Consider the following 21,663-nt stretch of genomic DNA (forward strand, 5'->3'; position numbering starts at 1 on the left):
ATGTGCCTCCGTGTCAATTTTTGTTCGAAGAGGCAAAGCGCCGCGGGATGTGACAGGCGCTATACAAATGGAGGCTGTCGTCTTTCACATCTGGGTGCCTGCTTGTTCGAACTCTAAAAGATGCAATGCCATCTTCTAACTCCCGGGATCCCCAATATAAAGACCAACCCCTCTCAACCCCGAAGCACGACAAACAATTGCTTTGAGATTTGCGCCACGCACAACATGTGGCCGGTAGGAGGAGAAAATCGTTCAGTTTTCGACTTCAACACCTCGCTGTCAGACTCTGGGAATCCGGAAGGGCTACTGGGAGGGTTCCTGGTCAGGGAGAGCCAGGGAAAAAAAAACAACCTTATATATTTTTTCAAACTATCCCTCCTTTTCACCTTGGTTTTGGCTGAAGTTGACCGCCACGCTGATCGATGGGTTAATTACAGGTCAGTTTCACTAATCCCTAACCTCCCCGTGTCCTGAGTCCCAGAGTTAATAAATTTAACGCAAAGTCTGAGGGAGAAAATACAGGAATCTTTTAGTGGGGAGGAGTTTCTTGAGAGTCACAATGTTCGCCCACGGTTGTAGCGTGAGGCGACAGGTTTCCTGAGAAACTGTGGTTAGTCACATCACCCCCTTTAGGGTCCCCTCTCCTTCTATTGCTCGCCCTTCTCTCCCCACCGCTGCCTCTCTGTTCCAGAGGCTGGAGAGACGGCGCCCGGCAGCAACTCACTCTTGACTGCGATGTGACAACTTTTGCCAGGCGCAGACTCCCTGTTTTTCGTCCTCCAGTTGGATTACTCGCCGGGGAGACCGATCGCAGGGGCTGGGAGCGGGCGGGCGTCGGGAACCCGGATCCAACCACTTGTTATATTACAGCCGGCGAGAAGTGAACTCAGTCGACGGTGAGTGTGTGTCGGGTGGGGAGTGTTTGTGGGTCGGTTCTGTTTGTGTTGCTTTAAGAAAAATATTTCTCTCTCCAGGGTTTTAGTTGTGTGTTTTTTTCCCCAAAAAGTGCTATAAATATTTAGGTATTAGCTAGGAAAGAACAGTTGTTTTAGCAAATCATGTTCATTAGTCAGATATATTCATACTGTGTGTTGCACACACTCAGCCGACAACTTGTATGTAAGGCAGAACGTCCGAGGCGCCCCTGGAGAGTGCTATCCAGATTAAAAAATATAATACTGAGTCACTTTAGATTTTAGGCTTAAAAAATATTAATCACTTTAGATGTTAAAACAAGTGGAACATTGATCAGGGAGATAGACGTAAAGAATGTCTTAAAGAAGAGATAGAGGAATATGAGGAGGAGATGTTAGTGGTTAAGGCCTGGGATAGGGGAAGCAAGACTGCCCTTGATAAGATCCCACAACGGGCCGGCGACCAGGATTGTTAAAAACCCCGTCAGTGTGTAGGGTGGAGAACAGCTTGTGGCTGTTCATTTGCTGTGCCCTATTGATCTCCAAGGGAATGACCCATGAGATTGGTACCTGGTAGTCCACGATTAGTAGGATGGCGTTGGCTCTTGTCTATTCCCCTGTCCCGATGGGGAAAGGGGTGTGTGTCACCGCCTCGGGAAGAAAACACCAGAACTTGAATGGAATTCACTTTGCTTTGTTTAAAAAAACATATATTCTGGGTTAGTTGTGGCTGAATGAGGCTGTGGGGCTTTGGCAGAAGAATCCAGCTTCCAAATATTTTCTTTTGCTGGTCGCTATGTTTTCTGTCTTCTGGCACTAACTGTTGGTAGAGAGAATGAAAGCCTAAAGTAAACTGGAGGGGGTTATTAATGGGCTGTTTGGCACCGTTTGTGGTAATCTGCAGTCCCAGAGGTAGTGTGGTGGCTGGGAGGGACCATTTGGTTTATATTTCTGAGTTGTGTTTCACATCAAGTGAGAACTTTTCCATGTTCCCAAAAGATAAGGAGTTTTGTAGCCACAAGAACGTGTTAGTATGTAATGCACCATGTCCTACTTACCAACAAGTTGGAGCCATACTTAAAGTGGGCTTTAAGGCTGCAAATGTTTATTAAGAGGTGTAGCAATTGTCAGCTGAAGGTTATTAGCGAGCAAGATTTGCAGATTGGGAGGTGTTTGTTAATATTTGATGTTATATTGCAGCCTTATCATGTTCAGGAGTAATGGGTGTGGATCAAATATATTTTGTCGTCTTGTTGACATACAGCAGTACTGAGGGAGTGCTGTATTTTTGAAAGCTGCATTTCATTAAACTAAGTTGCCTGGTCTGGTGGTGTGGCTGATGTCGAAAATTTCCCAGCACTATTCAAAAGAGAGGCACTTCTTACAGTGTTCCAAAATAAAAAATGAACTGATCATCGATGGCATCGTTGCTTGGGGGATATTTCGGAGGCTGGGGTCTTGGACACTGATCATGGCTGCTGTTGACTGGATCCCAGAATGGTCCGGTAATCGAGATTATTAAAACCCCAGTCAGTATGGGGTGGAGTAAAGCTTGCTATTTGCTCACGGTAGGAGACGTCCAAGGGAAGGGCACCGTTCTGTACTGAAAACACCATCCCTAGTAGTCCACAATTAATAGTCTGGAGATGGCTTGTGTCCCCATGAGGAAAGGGTGTTTGTGTCGCTGCCTTACACGAAGTACCATCAACCTGTGTAGTATACAGCAGCTGCCACATTTGCTTACATAATGACAGTAATTAATTATATCTGAAGCACTATAGGATGTTTTTGAGAGATATGATGGTCTTACTAATGTGAGTCCTTTCTCATGCAGGCATGCATCACAGATTATTTTGTTAAGGTGAAGCCACATACCTTTTAAAAGCTATGAAATCTGTGAAGTTAACACTGGCTGAGTTCATGCGCAGGCAAATAGAGAGCGTGCAGATATTCTGAACTTCTGCAGAGTTCCTGAATGATGTACATCACAAACTTGAGTGTGACAGGAGAATCTCCTGAGGACTTCCCTGCCTTTCAGCTGATCTGAAGCTGAGCTCCCTTTTACCTGTTGTTGCTCTGTATCCCTTACACCCCCACATAACAGAAAGCTGGATCTGGTTTGGACTTTTCAGCTGCCCCTCCCACAACCTTGACAGCTGTTTTAGTGTAGGCCTGATGGATGAAATAGTCTCCTCCTGCTTCTAAAGTTCTTATTTTTCCAATTTGTGTGAAGAAATGTCTCTTCAGGTCACTCCTGTGACCAGAACACTCTTCTGAATTGAAGATTGAACTGAATTGAACCCTAGGTCTGAACTTCCCCTTTGTTGGCAATACTTTCTGTCCATGAACCCTCTCAAATGCTTCAATAACCATAAAATATCTAAATATTTCACTCTTAATCTTCTGTACTCAGGGGAGCCATAAAGGAAGCATTAAATGCAGGGAGGTTGTACATTAGATAAATATAGTGAGTTATTACAGAATTGCAAGCTCTTTTCCTTACTGAAATTGTAGAAAAAACTGCTTTCCTCCTACTATGTATTGACCAATGTAACTTGCAGCCATTACCCAAGGGCTACCATCCCTGCAGGAGTGTCTTGGAATCTCCAGTAATTAGGGATTCATCTCTTGGGTATCGCTGTAATCAACCAGGCAAGGGAGAAATCATTGGAACATGGCAAAGATTTTGTTCTTTATTCAAAGAAAAATGTTGGCGTTGTAATTGGGAAGGTGAATGGAGGATAATCCAGAAGATGACACAATCTGGTTATGTTCTAGTCACTGTTTATGGTAGCACTTCTGCTTGTGCCGAGGGGTGAAAGTTGTGTCCCAAGACCTGTGATTAATCTGAGCCAGTTTCTTGACTCTTGGACTGCCCTCCACCCCCCCCCCCCCCCCCCCCCCCCCCCCCCCCCCCCGATGAACCCCACGAGAGTGGGACGGACCAGTCCTGCACCTGCCTGCCTTCCCAACATCGCCAATTGCATGGAGGCTCTCTGTGAGAAACCCTTTGACAGCCAAGTCTCTGGAGCAGCCTGCAGGAAGTATGTAGTTGCTATGGCAATGCTTGGCTCTGTTGGCACCCTCCTTGGGAATCATCGTGCCTTTCCTCTTTGGGATCTTGGGTAGGGCACCACGTTGATTCCAAGGGTACTTAAGGCTCTCCCTGAGCTGTGTAGAGGGCTTCCATTGGATTATTCTAAGTATATAAAACAAGACCAGTGAATCTCTCGCCTGATCTATACCAATTCCCGTATAATTATTGCCCACTTTACAGCCCATTGCCTTCTGCTGATTATAGAAGGCTTGCTGGGGAGTGAAGCCCAAGATAGAGTCATACAACACAGAAACAGGCCCTCTGGCAAAAAAGATGCACATATAGTTATTGGAATTCCTTGTCATAAGGATGTGTGAGACAGGGTGTCACGTGATGAAGGCATAAGGGCAACTTTCTTGGAAAGAGGCCTTGATATAAGATAAGATTTCTTTATTAGTCACATGTACATCGAAACACACAGTGAAATGCATCTTTTTGCGTAGAGTGTTCTGGGGGCATAAGTGTCACCATGCTTCCGGCGCCAACATAGCACGCCCACAACTTCCTAACCTGTATGTCTTTAGAATGTGGGAGGAAACCGGAGCACCCGGAGGAAACCCATGCAGACACGGCGAGAACATACAAAGTCCTTACAGACAGCGGCTGGAATTGAATCTGGGTTGCTGGCGCTGTAATAGTGTTATGCTAACCGTAAGGTGACTGACATTACACGGGCTTTAATAATACGAGATAAAAATGCATGGGTTGGTAGATTATTTGCCCACTGTAAATTGCCCCTAGTGTGTGGATGAGTGGTAGAATCTCAGGGGAGCTGATAGGAGTACAATGCAATTACTATAGGGTTAGCATAAGAGAGAGAGTGTTTGATGGTCAACACAGACCTGATGGGCTGAAGGGCCTGCTTGTGTGTTGTGAATCTCTATGATGCCACTGTGAAAGCCTTTTCCTGCCTAAAAGCTGAAGGGGTTATCACAGCTGATACACATGGCACAGCAGTTAGCACTGCTGCTTCTCAGTGCCAGGGACCCAAGTTCGATCCTGACCCCGGCTGCCTGTCTGGAGTTGGCATATTCTCTGTGACCATGATCCCTGTGTGTTTCGGTGTCTGTCCACGTCCCAAAGATGTGCTGGTTGGTTAATTGGCTACGATGTAGCAAGTGTCAAAAAGAATCAAAGGGAAAGTTAATGGGCGTGTGAGAGAGAATGGGTCATGGGGAGAGAGGAGGACAGTGAAGCACAGAAGCAGCCCTTCAGCCCACAATGTCTGCACTGAGAGGGGGAATGGAGACACAAGAGATTCTGCGGATGCTGGAATCTGAAGCAACACACACAGAATGCTGGGGGAACTCAGCAGGTCAGGCAGTATCTATGGAGGGAAATAAACAGTCAACGTTTCGGGTCGAGACCCTTCAGGAGGGGAATGGGACTGATGGGATTGCTCTGTGGGGAGCTGGCATGGATCCAATGGGACAAAGGCCTCCTGCTTTGTCATAGTTAGTAAGTTATGTGTGGTGTCCATTGCTCTCTCTATCCATGGGAACTCTTCCAGTCTGCAGAGCTAAAAAACTTTACTTTAGTCTGGGTCCATTGAGATGTCTTGTTAAATCAGAACTGAAGGGCCTTCCTAGAGAAACAAAGGACTGCAGATGCTGGAATCTAGATGAAAAACACGATGATGCTGGAGGAACTCAACAGGCCAGGCAGCAGCCGTGGAGAAAAGCAGGCGGTCAACGTTTCGGGTCAGGACCCTTCTTCAGGACTGAAGATAGGGAAAGGGGAAGCCCAATGTATAGGAGGGAAAAGCAGAGCAGTGATAGGTGGACAAAAGAGGGGAGGCGGGGTGGGCACAAGGCAGTGATAGGTAGATGCAGGTAAGAGATGGTGATATTCGGGTCAGGACCCTTCTTCATGGCCTTGCTCATCACCTAATTATCTTCACATCTGAACCGTGAATTACCATGCATTGTATGTGCCTGGGTATGGTGGGGGTGTTGGCTGTGCATTAGAAAATAAAAGATCGTTATTTTATGGAAATAGGATTATAATGCAAACTTTTTTCACTGAACCTTTTATCGGTTGTTTTTGTGTGTTTTGCTTGTACTTAATGATACATGTTTGACTACTTGATCATTAATATTGATTTGACTCTTGCTGGATTACAGCTGCCCTCATTGCCTTCCTTTAATAACCCCAAGAACACAAGCAGATGGCAGGCACACACAGCTTTTCTCTTGTCTAATATTCTGTATAAGTGACACCACACTGATGGTGATTTCCTGTTCTGGAGCTGGGCAGTGCTGTATGTCAGGAAGACCCCGTTTCAGATTAGAACGTAGAACAGTACAGCACAGGAACAGGCCCTTCGGCCCACAATGTTTGTGCTGAACTAATTATTGCTAGTGACACCTCATTAAACTAATCCCTTTTGACTGCACATGGTCCATATCCCTCCATACTCTGAACATTCATGTGCCTACCTAAGAGCCTCTTAAATGCCTCTATTGCATTTACCTCCACCACCATCCCTGGCAGCACATTCCAGGCACCCACCACCCTCTGTGTAAAGAAAAACTGCCCTGCACATCTCCTTTGAACTCCCCCCCCCCCCCCCCCCTCACCTTAAATGCACACCCTCTAGTATGAGACATTTTGACCCTGTGAAAAGAGACAGGCTGTCTATCAATGCCTCTCATAATTTTATAAACTTCTATCAGGTCTCCCCTCAGCCTCCACCGCTCCAGAGAAAACAACCCGAGTTTGTCCAGCCTCTCCTGACAGCACATGCCCTCTAATCCAGGCAGCATCCTGGTAAACCTCTTTTACACCCTCTTCAAAGGCTCCACATCCTTCCTATAATGGGGCAAGGGCTTTTCTCTTTGGAGAGGAGGAGGATGAGAGGTGACTTGATAGAGGTTTACAAGATGATAAGAGGCGTAGATCGAGTGGACAGTCAGAGACTTTTTCCCAGGGCGGTAATGGCTAATACGAGGGGACATAATTTTATGGTGATTGGAGGGTATAAGGGGGATGTCAGGGGTAAGTTTTTTAGACAGAGAATGGTGGGTGCATGGAATGCGCTGCCAGCAGAGGTCATGGGGGCAGACACATTAGGGATATTTAAGAGACTCTTAGATAGCCTTCCATTTCTCTATCATTCATATGTCTATGTAGGAGGGAAGGGTTAGATGGATCTTAGAGCAGGATAAAATGTCGGCACAACATTGTGGGCCGAAGGGCCTGTACTGTGCTGTAATGTTCTATGTTAACCAGAATTGAATGCAACACTCCGGATGCAGCCTAACCAGAGTTTTATAAAGCTGCAACATAGATTGTGCTATTGAACTCCCGGGCGTCTGTTTGAAACACTACCCAGGTGTAGTGCTCTGTCCCTGACCCTGCTGCCTTTGCCTTCCCCTTATGTGAAGATGTGGCTTTCACCCAGGGCTCCCAATCCTGGTTTGCATCCTGACTCAAATACTTGACCAGCCTTGCCAAAAGGAGAGATTAACTGAACAGTAATCTTTTATGTGGGATTTTGTTTTGTGATAAACAATTGCTGTGTTTGCCCACACTCTGAGTGACTGGACTGCTAAGCAATTCACTGTAGGTGAAGGACTTGTGGAATTTCCCATGAGATGTCATGTTGTTGTATAAATGGAAGAGAAAATCTTTTTTAATGTATTGCTTACTCCAAAACAAGAGTGCACTCAAAACAACAATGAGGTTAATGATCAACTAAACTGTCTCTCTCTGTCTCTTTCTCTCTCTGCCTCACTCTCTCACTTTCTCTGTCTCTGCTTTCCTCTGCCTGCCTCTCTCTCTCTCTCTTTCACTCTCTCTCTGTTTCTCAGTTTCTGCCTTTCTGTATGTCTCTGACTCTCTCTCTTTCTCTTTCACTCCCTCTCTCTGTTTCTCTGCCTCTCTGTATCTTAGTCTCGTGTTTTGTTGTGCATCTCTCTGTCTTTCTCTATCTCTGTCTCTCTGTCTTGGTCTCACCATATGTGTTTCTCCTTGTCTGTTTCTATCTCTGTTTGAGTGTGGCCCTATCTCTGCACTGTGTAGGTTTCCCTCTCTCTCTCTCTGTGCAGATGAGGTATTTCAAAGTCGAGTTTATTGTCATCTGCACAAGTACATGTGTGCACAGGAGCAATGAAAAACTTACTTGCAGCAGCATCACAGGCACAGAGCATCATATAAGCAGCATTCACAAGAAAAACATAAATTAACCATACATTATACACATTTTTTTTACAAGAAGGAACACAATTAGAACCAAAAAAAACCAAGTCCATTTTAGTGCAAAGTGGAGTGACAACTTTAAGTGGTGGCTGCTGTTGTGGGTTGGGATGCGGGACTAAATGGAACAGAGTGTGTGTTTGTGTGTTCACACATTATATACCAACGTAATGACATAAGAAGAACATGATTAGATATTATGGTCAATCCAGAACCTCAGTAGTTTTTCCCTTATAGGAGCCACAATTTCAACACTTTCTGAAGAAGTTGCCTGAAACACCACTTTTAATGATAGAATGCCTGTTTCTCTTTATAATTAACAACAACCAAAATTGCAACAAGAAGTGGTCTTGGAACCTGTTATTGCAGACATGGTAATTTTTTTGTTTACTAACTGATCAATGCAAAGATAAGCAGAGTTTCTCCCATCCTTTTCATAGCAGAAGTTGACCTTGTTATGATTAAATTTGTTTCTGTTCTGTAAAAGTAAGAGTATGGAGAACATTTGATTCACGATTCTTGAAAGGAACAATTTGGAGGTCAGTCAGTTAAGAGCAGGGGAGTGGGACTAATGAGTGACTCTTTTAAAGGTCTGTCACAAGTAAAGTGGGTTGAATGGCCTTCTGTGTTGTTTCATTCTAGGATTCAGGAGACCGTATATGGAGCTGTTTGTGAATCTGGGTGTGAGGGAATTGGCTTGCAGAGAATACACACACATTGGCTTTTGCCAACAGAATATTAGAGAGGGACAGAGACCAAAAGAGCATGAGATCATTTGAAAACAGTTTGTGATGTTTGCTAAATCGTACATCAAGAACACAAGAAAACAGAAGCAAGAGTAGGCCATTCAGCCCCTCAAGCCTGTACTGCCATTCAATATGATCATGGCTGACTTATGCTGGCCTCAACTTCTCTTCTGTGCCAGCTCCTCATGGCTCTCAATTCCCTGATCTTTCAAACATTTATCAGCCTCAAGAGATTATTTTCTTGATCACACTAAGGCAGTGCACACAAATTTCTGGCGCACATTTCAAGAATTTGCATGTATCAACAAACTGATATCCCAGAGTCTCCTTACTGGCTGAAATCGTTACTGGTAGAACAACAAACACACTCAGCTTAGATTCTTTGGCTGTTTTTATTGAAGTTGTTCGCCCATCTAAAACATGCAGGATGTTGGTCTCCTCATTTCACGGTGCAAGTGTTTGCAGGGAATGGGGAAAATGTTACCAAGTCAGTTTTTGATGCCACTGTTGGCAAAGGCCAATGTGGGTGTATTAACCGCAAGCCAGTTCCTTCACACCCTTTTCGCAAACTACTCCATATCAGTTTCTTATTTGCAGAGGAGATTTACCAGGATGCTGCCTGGATTGGAGAGCATGTCTTATGAGGATAGGATGAGTGAGCTAGGGCTTTTCTCTTTGGAGAGAAGGAGGATGAGAGGTGACGATAGAGGTGTACAAGATGATAAGGGGCATAGATCGAGTGGACAGTCAGAGACTTTTTCCCAGGGCGACAATGGCTAACATGAGGGGGCATAATTTTAAGGTGATTTGGAGGAAGGTATAAGGGGGATGTCAGAGGTAAGTTTTTTACGCAGAGAGTGGTGGGTGCGTGGAACGCACTGCCGACAGAGGTTGTGGGGGCAGATACATTAGGGACATTTAAGAGACTCTTGGATAGACACGTGAATGATCGAGAAATGGAGGGCTATGTGGGGGGGGGGGGGAAGGGTTAGATAGATATTAGAGCAGGATAAAATGTCGGCACAACATTGTGGGCTGTACTGTGCTGTAATGTTCTATGTTCTTGTCAGTTGCTCCAAGGATATCATTGGCACTTTGTAATGAGCTGATTTAATAATGGCCTGTTGGTGGTGCATGTGATGGTGACTAGGGTACAGTGTATCTCCTCATCCATTGCTGTGCCTGAACATGCCATTCTTCTCTCATACTATCTTCTGGGTGAGTTGGGTTGCCCCTCGTACATCCACTCTTTAAAGAGCCTCCTGAAGACCCACACTCCACGATTCAGGAACAGCTTCTTTCCCTCTGCCATCAGATTTCTGAATGGTCCATGAACACTACTCATTATTCCTTTTCTTTGTACTATTTATTTAGTTTTGTAATTTCTAGTAATTTTATGTCTTTGCACTGTACTGCTGCCGCAAAACAACAAATTTCATGTCATATGTCAGTGATGATAAATTTGATTCTGATTCCTGCAATAGTTTCCCTTCACTGTTACCTCTGGAGTCTCCCCAGAAGATCTCTTTTTGGACCCCCTTCAATTCTGCAACCAGACACTACCCCTTGGGAACATTTGCCAGTGTTGCCCCTGCACAGCCCGATCCTACCCAAACCCAAATGTTTTATTGGGATATAAGATTTCTTTATTAGTCACATGTGTATCGAAACATTCAGTGAAATGCATCTTTTGCGTAGAGTGTTCAGCGGACAGCCTGCAAGTGTCGCCACACTTCCGGCAACAACATAGCATGCCCACAGCTCCTAACCCATACGTCTTTGGAACGTGGGAGGAAACCAGAGCACCCGGAGGAAACCCACTGCCTGAATAGACAACAAGCTGAACTGAACCCCACACGCACAGTCTGTGAGATAGCTAGGTCCTACTTTCCTGATCTCTGTTCCTACTTACTAATGGATATCTGGTCCTGGATGAGCTCTAGTCCAACAATGGGAAGAGCAAACCCATTATCCTGGCCTCTCCAATCTCCACCCCTTACCTTCTGATGAATTTGGGCAGCACGGTAACGTAGCAGTTAGCGCGATGCTATTACAGTGCCAGCGATTGGGTTTCGATTCCCGTCACTGTTTGTAAGGAGTTTGTACGTTCTCCCGTGTCTGCATGGGTTTCCTCCAGGTGCTCCAGTTTCCTCCCACATTGCAAAGACGTACAGGTAGGTTAATTTGGGTTTAAAATGGGCGGCGTGGACTCGTTGGGCCGGAAGGGCCTGTTACCACACTGTAAATAAAATTTTAAAAAAATTGAATTACTCCCCAGCCAGTGTCTTGGGATAATGGCCTGTTTAGCAAATTTCCTCCCCATTAACACTCTTCAGCATGCAGGTCTCCAACTTCAACCTCTTTCCACTCCCTTCTCTGGCCTACCACAGCCCACTGACTGAAACCCTCATCCACCATTTTGTCACCTGATATACTCTGATGAGGTTCAGGACATCCTCTTTGCACTCAGCCTCAAACAAAAGTCCTTAATGCTCATGAAGCAAGTACCGTTGACTAATCATCCCTGTACCTTCAGACGTATTGGCTCCCAGGCTACCAATGCTTTGATATAGAAATTCTCGTCTTCCTTTCTCAAAGTCCTTAATGATCTCTATAAACTCTTCCAACCATATAAACCCCTACAAACTCTACCCTCATCCAACTCTGATCTCTTGCATGTCAGCCATCTTGTGCCTGATAACACTGGTGTGAATAACCATGGCCATTAACAAATATGTTGAACTGCTAGCATGAACACCAATTATTATTGAGGCAACCTCCTTCAATGAATTTCAATCCAGTCACAAGGGCACTCACCCTGGTCCTGTTTAAGAGTCTAGCAGTGATTAAGCTTGGTCCCAAGGTTGGGATGGAGAATTGGTTGTGGGTTTTGAGATTTCAGTGGAGAAAAGGTGGGATGAAGAGGACATTTATTAAAGTTCTGAGTGGGATGAAACACTGATTGTGATTCCAAGCCCTACATGGGTAGCGGGACATGTGGTTGGCATTGATTTGGTTCTGCATTCCCATCTAGGGAGAGGTGAGTTGTTGTGGGGGGGTGGGGGGGGGGGGCACGTGGTGGAGGAAGTGGGAGGGAATGGTTCAGAGTCCCTGACAGGGGGAGGGGCGATGAATCTGGTTCTGAAGTTCCAGTTCAGCAGGGAGTTCTATGGAGTGGAAGTGGGGAGTGGACACTTTGAGGTCCTGAGTCCTGATTCGGGGAGGGGCTATAATTCCCAGTCCCTGGTGGGATTGGTTGGGTTGAGGTTGTGGTGCTGGAGTTTAGACCCCGTGTTCTGGGCTGTGTGATGATGTACAATTCCAAGTCGCCCAGAAGCAGGGTAATGGGAATGCAAAATATGATGCAAAATGCTGGAAGTGGTGGCATCCAGGCAGTATCTGTGGGGGAAGATATAGAGGTAATATCTTTGGTCATTGGCAAGATCATTGACCTGAAACAATACTATTTTTACCTCTTAACTCTGGTCACCTCATTGTAGCAAGGATGTGGAAGCTTTAGAGAGGGTGCAGAGGAGATTTACCAGGATGCTGCCTGGATTGGAGAGCATGTCTTATAGGATAGGTTGAGTGAGCTAAGGCTTTTCTCTTTGGGGGAAAGGAGGATGAGAGGTGACTTGATAGAGGTGTACAAGATGATAAGAGGAACAGATTGAATGGACAGTCAGAGACTTTTTCCCAGGGCGACAATGGCTAACATGAGGGGACATAATTTTAAGGTGATTGGAGGAAGGTATAAGGGGGATGTCAGGGGTAAGTTTTTTACACAGAGAGTAGTTGGTGCGTGGAAAGCACTGCTGGCAGAGGTTGTGGGGTCAGATACATTGGGGAAATTTAAGAGACTCTTAGATAGCCACATGAATGATAGAGAAATGTAGGGCTATGTGGGAGGGAAGGGTTAGATAGATCTTAGAGCAGGATAAAATTTTGGCACAACATTGTGGGCCGAAGGGCCTGTACTGTGCTGTAATGTTCTATGTTCTTCACAGCCAGTGCCTGACCTGCTGAGCATATCCAGCGTTTCATGTTTTTATTTCTCCTGGTTACCTTGCCAGTCAACCCAGCCCTCCAGTGAGTGAGAGAGTGATCGAGAGTGAAAGAGAGAGAGGGAGAGAGTGATCGAAAACGAGAGAGAGAGCCCTGCCTCTTTCTCCCCTTAGCTCCAGAAATGGCTAAGCTGGGCACATCCAGCAGCATGTTTGCTTTGGAACGGGTCAAATGCCCGACACTGGAGCCAACACAAGCAATACAACTGCTGATCCTGCATTTTCCTGGCTCCCATCCATCCATACGTGAGTGTGACACCAGGCACAAAGCTAACCCTTCAAGGGCTGAACGTTTTGTGCAGCTCCCTCTGTCCAGATCTGATCTCCTTCCTTGCAGGTGCCTTTTGGAAATTAAATCCAGTGAGAGAGTTTTTACTGGCAATCTTCAAATATAAGTGGAAAATGTATAATTTTATTTTTCTTTCTATTTCATCACGAGGCAAGTCCCAAGTTCAATCAGTGCAAACTTCCTTCCCCATGTTACCTTTGTTTTGCTTTGTGTTGGATTGTCGATGAATTAATTTAAGCTGTGGCATGTTTCACATCTAAATCTCCTTGGTGAATTCTTCTGATGGTGATGCGCTCCATGGGGCTGATTAGATCATACCTCAGCATCTTGACAATCCTTGTGATGTGATGGAGCGGTGAGCTGGCGAGATGTAGAAATTTCTTCCCAACAACAATGGTTTTGTGTTGCCTCAGAGCAAACCATACATGGGCAGAGCTTGTTCCCACCATGTCAATCATTCCCAGCCCCAAGATAACACTGCAAAAATTCCCCAGGGCAGTGTCCTGGGCCCAGCGGTCATCAGCTCTTTCATCAATGATCGTTCCTCCATTCAGATAGACGCCATGGACCAGAAAGCTCATCAGTGCCTCTGCTTCTTTAGAAGGCTAAAGAAATTTGGCATGTCCCCTTTGACACTCACCAACTTTGATTGATGCACAAAGAAAGCGTCCTGTCTGGATACATCACGGCTTGGTATGGCAACTGCTCTGCCCAGGACTGCAAGAAACTGCAGAGAGTTGTGGACGCAGCCCAGCACATCATGGAAACCAGTCCTGATGAAGGGTCTTGGCCTGAAGTGTCAACTGTTTATTTCCCTCCATAGATGCTGCCTGACCTGCTGTGTTCCTCCAGCACTTTTTGTGTATTGCTCCAGATTCCAGCATCTACAGAATCTCTTGTGTGCCCACGGAAACCAACCTCTCCTCCATGGACTCTGTCTATACCTCTCGCTGCGTTGGTGAAGCAGCCAGCATAATCAAAGACCCCACCCCACCCGGTGTCATTTTTCCCTTCTCCCCTCTCCCATCAGGCAGAAGATACAGGAGCCTGAGGGCACGTACCACCAGGCTCAAGGACAGCTTCTATCCAATGTGATAAGACTATTGAACGGTTCCCTTAGACGATGAGGTGGACTCTTGACCTCACAATATACCGTGTTGTGACCTTGCACCTTATTGTCTACCTGCAATGCACTTCCCTTAGCTGTGACACTTTACTCTGTATTCTGTTATTGCTTTTACCCTGTATTAACTCAATATACTCCATACTAAACTCAATGCACTCTGTACTACTTCAATGCACTGTGCAATGAATTGATCTGTACAGCACAGTATGCAAGACAAGTTTTTTCACTGTACCTTGGTACAAGTGACAATAATAAAACCAATATCATTGTTGGTCAGAAGTGGGAATGTTGCTGATGATTGCACAATGTTCAATTCCATTTGCAATTCCTCAGCAAGTGAACCCATACCTGCACTCAGTAAGACCCCGACAACATTCAGGGATGGGCTGATAAGTAGCAAGTAACATTCACGCCATTAAATAGTGCCAGCCAATGACCATTCTAGTAAGAGAAAGAATAACAATCGACATATGACATTCAGTGGCATTATCTTTTTCTAAGTCCCCTACCATCACTTGCGTTAACCATTGGCCAGAAACATTACTCGAGCAGCCACGTAAATGCTGAGTAATTCAGAGTCTGGTTATCCAGCTCCAACAGTCAAGTTGATTGACACCCCATCCACCACTCTGAACATTCATTCACTCCACCACTGGTGATCTATGCACTATCTAAAATATGCACTGTACAGGCTACTCGGACAGCACCTCTCATTCTCTGGAAGGTCAAGGGCAACGGGCACATGGGGAGACCATGGGTTCTAGGATGCACACCATCTTCAGAGGGATATGGGCCAAATGCAGGCAAATGGGAGTAGCTCAGCCTGGGAGAAGGTCCAAAGGGCATGTTTCCATGTTGTATAACTCTGTGACTCTATACTCATTTGGAAATGTGTTGCTCATTGTTGGTGACTGTAATTCCCTCCCCAGCAGCACTGTGGGAGCACCTTTCACCACATGGTTTTATGGCAGTTTAGGAAGTGCGATTCACCCCCCCCCCCCCCACCCCCCACCCGCCTCGAGAACAATTAGGGTTGGGCAATGCATTGATTCTGTTTCCTTCAGCCTTCCAGGCATTGGAAAAAATTCCAGGTTCCTGAACCATCACAGGAGTGCCTTCTCCCCATCCACCCCATCTAAACAGCTGCGGCAAACCAGAATGCTTGTTCGTTTTCCCTCATCCCTGGTTTTTTGCCTCATTGTGACCATTTAGTTTAGATCTTGGGCCATTGTAGTGACAACTTCCCTTTCTTTAAGTAGCTAACTTTTTTTTGTGAAAGAGAACTTGATCCTGTTTGGCAGACAATGGGAAGCCAGTAAAGCACACTGGTAGACTTCTGTCAGGGTGCCAGGCAGCTTAAAGAGTTGCAAAGCCCCTGTCCGCTGCTAATCTCTCATCAGTGGAATTAAGGCAAAGGTCAAACGTTAGGGAGTAAGCCGTGCCTTTGTCCCACTAAAGCTGCTCATGTTTACAGTTGGAAAGGAATGTGAGACTGGAAAACAATGCAGCAAGGTAGAGGAAAGCCCAGTATGTGGGGTGATCTGTCACCTAGCCTAGCCACACAGACACATTCCAACACTCTACTTGAAATCTTTCGATGAGGGATGTAGAGGAGGATGTGACTGATTTCCAAAGACCCCCTGGCACTGTTACAAAGAAAGAAGTCTTCTCCTTGGTGCCCTGACCAATGGGGACCCATCCATGATTACTCTCATCTTCCACCACTTGGCCCATAGTGCTTGTCTAGATACTTCTGGTTCATCCAGATCCCTGCCTTTGGTATCCTAATTCACGTTGAGTCCCTATGTTCACTGACTCTCCGTCTATTAGTACTTCCATTGTCCTCATCCCATTTTCTAAACCTGCTTTCCAATACCTCGCCCCCTCCCGTTCTCTGTAATCCCCTCCGGCTATGTACTTCTCTTGGGATCACTGTGATCCTCCAATTCGAGCACCTCTGAATTTAATCTCTCCACAAAAAGGAGCCGCACCTACATCTTCCAAATCCCAAAGGAGCTAGGAAACTGCTTCTAAAACTCATTTCCATTGAAGTCAAGCACATTCCACTTGGGAAGGGTAACACTACACGAATATACCACTGTTTTGCACATGTGGCAGAGGACAGATTTGAACCTTTAACTGCGCTAGATAAATACAAGTTGTTGTTGCTGCATCATGTAAGTTCTCTTGCCTGTCTCCTTGGGTATCATCCATTTTATGCGGGTTAACGACTCCTGTAAGGTGCAATGCTCAGTTGTCTCTGAAGCTGCCCCAGTGCGTTGTTTAGGTTAATCAGGCTTGGAAGGCCAGGGTTGTATCTCGCCAGCTAATAGGCAATCCTTGGAGGCCTGGACTCGCTCCATGCGATGTGATGCAAAGGGACATCAGCTGTTGCATCTGCTCATTACTGATATAAGTACATCGACCAGAAGTGCAGTTAGGGTTTTATCACCACCATTAGTACGTGCCGGGCTTTGAACCGAGCCTGAGGACGGGCTCTGGGAACTGGAAGCTGAATAAATTGCTTTGCAGCTGCTAATAATAACCTAGCTTGGCCTGGCCATTTGCTTTTAATTCTGGCAGCAAGGGTCCAATAAAACACCTTGGGGACCCATATTTATGCTCCTGTTTCCGGAGGCAGAAGACGTGGATGCAGAACGAAAGCATGTGTCACATTGGCCAGCATTTGATGAAGGAAACAGGGTTTTTTCATTTTATTACTTCTAAGCGATTGAATGTCTTGGCTTTTAACTCTTTGGGTAGACATTTGTTGGCGAGGGTCTGGTATCTCTGTTGTATTGACTGGACTGGAGATGTGAAGGGTGGGGGGCTCCTTCATGGAGCCCCTCTGTTCTGGGGAAGAACAGAAGAAATGTGGCCCCCCACTCTGAGCATAAGCACACATAAGGTCACCTCACTGATGTTTACGAGATTCTGAACTGCACGGAAAGAGTAGATCTGGAAAATTACTTTCAATTACGAAAGCGATACTGGTCCAAGCTGGTTAAAGTTAAATTTAAGACTGATGTTAGAGGTTGGAGTGAGTGCTGGGAGAGTGTTCAAGCATAGAGCAAACTCTCAGATATGTTGATGCAAATCTGCTATTATCTAAAAAAAATTTTGATGCAGCAATGGGGAACCCTGTTTTTGGGTTTCTCTGGATGGATAGTGATTAATTAAGTTTGCAGTTACCTTGTGATCCTGTTAATTCAAAATATTGACCCTTTGATTTCCCAAGGGAGAAAATTGGTGAGCTTGTGCTTTACCAGTGATCTGAAGGCCTGCAGGTACCGTGCTGGGATTCTACTCCTTGGCAAACTCACTGCAAGGGGTCAAGACTGGAGTTTGCTACTGGGGCAAGGTTCCCACAGGTCCACAGTAGTGCAGCTAGTAGAGCCACTGCCTCATAGCTCCAGTTACTCAGGGTTCGATCCTGACCTCGGATGCTGTCTGCATGTGGAGTTAGCATGTTCTCCCTGCAAATGCATGAGTTTCCTCTGGGTGCTCCGGTTTCCTCCCACGACTTGTGGCTTAGTATGTTAATTGGCTACTGTAAATTGCTCCTAGTGTGCAAGTGAGTTGGTAGAAATTGGGGACAGTTGATGGCAACATAGAATAAAATGGGGTTAATGTTGGACTGGTATATATGGGTGTATGATGGTCAGCCCGTTTCCTAGCTGTATGACTCTATAACTAAAAGTATTTCATTGGCTTTATTGTACTTTGGGTCAGTCTGAAAGGGACGTGAAAGGCACTGTGTCAGTGGAAGTCGCTTGTTTCTCAGCACAAAATGTCGACTGTTCATTTCCCTCCGTAGATGCTGCCTGACCTGCTGAGTTCCTCCAGCACTTTGTGTGTGTTGCTCCAGATTCAGTCTCTCTTGTGTCTCTGACCTGTTTAAACTTAGTGCCTTGAGAATGTAGACAGTAAAAGACCAGAGACTGAAAGTCATCACTTGAAAATTAAAGGGGAAAAGTATAATAATGTAATATGTAAATAGTCCATGCTACTGGATACCTTTCACTTTGGCTGGCTGATTGCTTCGAAGAGTGAAGGTGGTGTTTTAAACACCCTTGGGTACTGGCTGTGAGCAGGTAATTGAGGTTAACACTCTGGTACAACACAGTGTTGCTCTTGCAGGGGAGATGCTCTTCAGATGAAATCTCTACCTTCTTCATTGGATGCGAGCTATCTCAGTTGCTGTAATTGCAAGAGTGACCAGGGTGTTTCTCCTGCCTCTCCTGTCAACATTGACCCCCCTTGGCCAACGTCACCTGAAGTGCATTAACTTGCCATTGTTTCTGTCTGTGGTGTCTTTCTGTGTGAATACTGGCTCCATGCTTCCTTTGTACTTCAAAAGCAATTTGTTGACTTTGAAATCATTTTGGGAGATGCTTGGTACATCAAAAAGATATCGAAATTCAAGTGTCTTTTTCCACATGGATTCTGAATCCAAATCCCCGATACTGGGTCTTGTTTGCGACACTTTGCAGCAGCTTTTGTGTTGCTAGTTTAGGTTCCACAAGATGAGCGAGCATGTACGCTGCTACATGTGTCTCCTTTACAGAAACACTAGCACAGCGGGAGATTATTGAGGCCCACGCCGCCACTGGAATAGCTCCATATGTCCTGTTTCCCATCTCCTTTTCCATAATTGATTCAAGTTTTTTTTTACTAATTTCCTCCTGAAAGCTGCAACTTCATTATCATCAGTATCCATGTCTGTTCCATGTTCCCTTATGTTTTGTTTTCTCTCTCCTCCTGATCTAGCTCCTACCCTCACCCCAGCCCTCCATCACCCTCTTTCCCCTCCTCCTCCCTCCCCTCTGCCCATCACCCACACACTCCTCCCTCTAGGTCCCCTCCCCCTACTGTTCCCATCTGCCCTCCCCACCTCCCTCACTCGATTCCATGCTCCATCTTCCTCTCCTATCAGATCCCATCAGCTGCAGCCCTTTGTTGCCTCCATCTATCACCTCCTGGCCTGTCACTATTCCCACTCTCCCCTTTGCCATATCCCTATCACCCCTCCTCGCCTGGATCCACCTATTGGTTGCTACGTCTTACTCTACCCCTTCCCTTCACCTTTTTGTACTGGCCGTCTCCCCTCTCTTCTTTCAATCCAAGTGAAGGGTCTCGACCTGAAGTGTCGACCGTGTATTTCCCTCCACAGATGCTGCCTGACCCGCTGAGTTCCTTCAGCGTCGCGTGTGTTGCTCCCTCATGTTTGTGTCTGGGACTTCCTCTGAGCTCGAGTCACACAGCACAGAAACACGCCCTTTGGTCGACCTGAAACATTAGCCCTGTTTCTCTTCCCACGGATGCAGCTCGACCTGCTGAGTATTTCCAGCATTTTCTGTCTTAATTTATCCCAGCATTTGTTTTCCCTCTTGGTAATATAGCATCTCTTTAAATAGATCTCCTACAGATCTATTATATGAAGCCGTGTACAATTGCGGTAACCATTTAGATATTCCAAGCTCCTTGCTGGGTGTTGAAAAAGTGTCTCCTGAGTTGCTCCTTGGTTTTCTTAGTGGCTATCTCATATTAATGGTAAATAGGTTTATTATTGTCACGTACTGAGATACAGTGAAAAACATTGTGCATACAGATCATTTCATCACAGCAGTACATCGAGGTAGTACAAGGGAAAAGCAATAACAGAATGCAGAATAAAGTGTTACAGTTACAGAGAAAGTGCAGTGCAGGCAGACAATAAGGTGCAAGGCCATGATGAGGTAGATTGTCACGTCAAGAGTCCATATTATTGTCCATTCAATAGTATTATAACAGCGGGATAGAAGCTGTCCTTGAGCCTGGTGGTACATGCTTTCAGGCTTGTGTATCAGCTGCCCAATGGGAGAAGGGAGAAGAGAGAATGTCCGGGGTGGGAGGGGTCTTTGATTATGTTGGCTGCTTTACCGAGGCAGCGAGAAGTGTAGACAGAGTCCATGGAGGGGAGGCTGGTTTCCGTGATATGCTGAGCTGTGTCCACAACTCTCTGCAGTTTCTTGCGGTCCCGGGCAGAGCAGTTGCCATACCAAGCTGTGATGCATCCGGATTGGATGATTTCTATGGTGCATCGATAAAAGTTGGTGAGGGTTAACAGGGACATGCCGAATTTCTTTAGCCTCCTGAGGAAGTAGAGGCACTGGTGCACTTTCTTGGCCATTGCATCTACATGGTTGAACCAGGCCAGGCTATTATTGGTATTGGCACTGGTTTATTGTTGTGACTTGCACCGAGGTACAGTGAAAAACTTGTCTTGCATACCGTTCGTACAGATCAATTCATTACACAGTGTATTGAGGTAGTACAGGGTAAAAACAATGATAGAATACAGAGTAAAGTATCACAGCTACAGAGGAAGTGCAGTGCAGGTAGACAATAAGGTGCAAGGTCATAACAAGGTAGATTGTGAGGCCAAGAGTCCATCTCATCGTATAAGGGAACCGTATTATTTAGTGATGTTTACTCCTAGGAACTTGAAGCTCTTAACCATCTTGATCTCAGCACCATTGATCTAAACAGGGATGTGTGCGCCGCCCCACTTCCTGAAGTCAATGACCAGCTCTTCTGTTTTGCTGACTTTGAGGGAAAGGTTGTTGTCACGATACCAATCCCTCCCAGTTTGAATCTCATTGCTGGACGGAAATAATCTTTCATATGTCCTGTTAATCTTTTTGTCATATTTGAGACCTTTATCAAGTCACCTCTTAGTCTTCCACTTTCCAGCTTGTTCAGTCTTTCCTGATAGATTTAGAACTGAAACCTTTATCTACCCTCTCCAGTGCCTCTATCCTATTCATAACAGAGTAAATGGAGTGCCTAAATGGAGCCATGCCAAATTTCTAGGCATGTCGAATTTGTTCTCTTTCCATCCAATTTCTCTAGAAATGAACCATGATGTTTTGTTTGCTCCTTTTTTGTGCTGTTTTAGCCTACATTGCTATTTCAAATAATTTTTACAGATCTTTACTGTTTCCCCTCCTTAAGAAGAACATATTTCAAACGTTAAATTATTTATAAAAACTCGTGTTGTATTCTTTGGAATTTAAAAGGCTTAAGGGGTAATTTGACAGAAGTTTTCAAGATATTAAGGTGAACCAGTAAGTGTGGAGAAACTATTTCAGGTGGTTGAGGAATCGAGGAGTGTAGAGAGTGAGGGAGGCTTGAAATCTGAGGGATTAGCTATGTCGGCACAACATTCTGGGCTGAAGGGCCTGTTTT

The 21,663-nt window shown here is 45.5% G+C and overlaps 1 protein-coding gene across 3 annotated transcripts in view; it reads left to right on the top strand.

The window, feature by feature from the left end:
• The first annotated feature begins 321 nt into the window (after positions 1–321).
• The window catches only part of lzts2a (leucine zipper, putative tumor suppressor 2a), a 179,659-nt gene continuing 158,317 nt past the window's right edge, over positions 322–21,663 (top strand). Inside the window, exons 1-2 of one of the 3 annotated variants that reach the window (XM_052027694.1) lie at positions 326–437; positions 784–896. The gene's annotated coding sequence lies outside the window, so the exon portion shown is untranslated. Of the gene's footprint in view, positions 438–691; positions 897–21,663 lie in introns of all 3 variants that reach the window. The other 2 variants (XM_052027693.1, XM_052027695.1) reach the window with 2 other exon arrangements.

This window comes from Pristis pectinata, chromosome 12 (genome assembly GCF_009764475.1).
Source record: "Pristis pectinata isolate sPriPec2 chromosome 12, sPriPec2.1.pri, whole genome shotgun sequence".
In the NCBI taxonomy this organism is placed as follows: Eukaryota; Metazoa; Chordata; class Chondrichthyes; order Rhinopristiformes; family Pristidae; genus Pristis; species Pristis pectinata.